Below are 2,500 nucleotides of genomic sequence, written 5' to 3' on the forward strand. Positions count from 1 at the left end.
AACCCTAAAAGAAAAACCTTTCTGGTACAACCCAGTGATGGACTACGCTTAAAACTACACTCTTTGGTGTTGATGAAATAGTTCCTCCTTTACTTAAACCAGATGGCTCAGTCACTCACTGTCCATAGGGAAGGGCAACACTTTTCGATGATGTGTTTGACAGTAGAGTAATGAGAAACTCGAACATCCTCATTCCGGTTTTGCTGAGGCTAAACCAACTAGTTTAGCTTTTCGATCTTGTTAAATTAAAGCTCTGTTGAGGGAACTTGATGCTTATGGAGATGAAGATCCAGTTGGTATATTTTTCTTGCTTTTTATAAAGACTGCAGATTTAGTAGCTCCAGAATTATCTTTTATTTTGCGCAAGTTAGCAATGTTAGCTCAAGTCCAACTGATTACCGCCTGATTTCCATAACTCCCATATTATCTAAAGTTTTGGAACGTCTTTTGGGCTTAACGTCTTAATATGTTTGCTGAAGGTAATCATCTGTTTTTTAGTTCATAATTTGTTTTTCGTAAAAGCCTTGAGGCATGTGAGGCCCTTCTTTCAATCTCCATTTCTGTACAGAAATACCCTGATTATTATGGTCAGGAAGTTTGTATGATTGTCCATTATTTTAGTGCTGCCTTTGACAGTGTTAATCATGAGGCCCTTGTTTTGAAACTCAAACAGCTGGGAGTGGGTGGGTAGTTTCTGAGCATCATTGTAGAATTTTTAATTCATATCAAAAGCAAAAAATGCAAAACACACGAACGTGTAAGAAAGATTCAGGAATATTTGCTTCGTGCTTTCGTGTCGCAACGTTTCCAGTCTTTTCAGTCACCTCTCCTTATCTGCACGACTCGGTCGTGAAAATAATGGCATGAAGCTATTTTCCTAATGAGAGAGAGAGAGAGAGAGAGAGAGAGAGAGAGAGAGAGAGAAAATCGGGGTAGTAAAGAAAATACATGTAAAGCGAGAGATATAAGGATAGTAAAAAAAAGTATGTAGAGAGAGAGAGAGAGAGAGAGAGAGAGAGAGGAGAGAGAGAGAGAGAGTGTGAGTGTCAGGCTAACGCACCTAGATGTGCTGAGTTTACGGAGAAAAAAAAAAACATTTAATATTTTTCAGTATTTCGTGAAATAATTTAGATTCCTTATCGAAGGATCTATGTTATGTCTTCAGATTATCTTGTTGATAATTATCAACCCAATGTTATATTTTTCACTTTTTGTTATTTCTGATTTGTTATAAATATCTTTCAACATAAATTCGTATTAATTTTGATTATTGTGATTCAAAGTCTATTTAGAATATTATCTAATTATAAACATGGGGTGCAGAAATATTTTAGATTAATAATGATTATAGTTTCAGATTTAGATTTATATAATATATATACCCTTATTTGATAAACATGAAATTGTGTGCGCGTGTGTATGTATGTGTGTGCATACGTAAGTTTCATTTCATCTATATACTCTTACTCTCCCTCATAAAAACACCCACACATACACACACACACACACACACACACACACACACATATATATATATATATATATATATACAGTATTATTACTAGCCAAACTCCAACCCTAATTGGAAAAGCAAGAAGGTATAAGCCTATGGGCTCAATAGGGAAAAATAGCCCAGTGAGGAAAGGAAATAAGGAAATAAATAAATGATGGGAACAAATTAGCAATAAATCATTCTAAAAACAGTAACAGCGTCAACATAGATATGTCATATATAAACTATAAAAAGACTCATGTCAGCCTGGTCAACAAAAAAACATTTGCTCCAACTTTGAACTTTTGAAGTTCTACTGATTAAAACTACCCGATTAGGAAGACCATTCCACAACTTAGTAACAGCTGGAATAAAACTTCTAGAATACTGTGTAGTATTGAGCCTCATGATGGAGAAGGCCTGGGTATTAGAATTAACTGCCTGCCTAGTATTACGAACAGGATAGAATTGTCAAGGGAGATCTGAATGTAAAGGATGGTCAGAGTTATGACAAATCTTATGCAACATTCATGATGAACTAATTGAACGATGGTGCCAAAGATTAATATCTAGATCACGAATAAGATATTCAATAGACCGTAAGTTTATGTCCAACAAATTAAGATGAGGATCAGCAGCTGAAGACTAAACAGAAGAACAATACTCAAAACAAGGTAGAATGAAAGAATTAAAACACTTCTTCAAAATAGATTGATCACCGAAAATCTAAAAGGACTTTCTCAATAAGCCAATTTTTTGTGCAATTGAAGAAGACACAGAGCTAATGTGTTTCTCAAAAGTAAATTTACTGTCGAGAATCACACCTAAAATTCTAAAAGTCATACAAAATTAAAGAAACATTATCAATACTGAGATTTGGATTTTGAGGAGTCACCGTCCTTAACACACCTTGAGTTTTGTTAGGATTAAACTTCATATCCCATATATACATATGTATACATACATACAGTATATATATATATATATATATATATATAGACAACAGAA

Source organism: Palaemon carinicauda, chromosome 32 (assembly GCF_036898095.1).
Source record: "Palaemon carinicauda isolate YSFRI2023 chromosome 32, ASM3689809v2, whole genome shotgun sequence".
NCBI classification, from domain to species: Eukaryota; Metazoa; Arthropoda; class Malacostraca; order Decapoda; family Palaemonidae; genus Palaemon; species Palaemon carinicauda.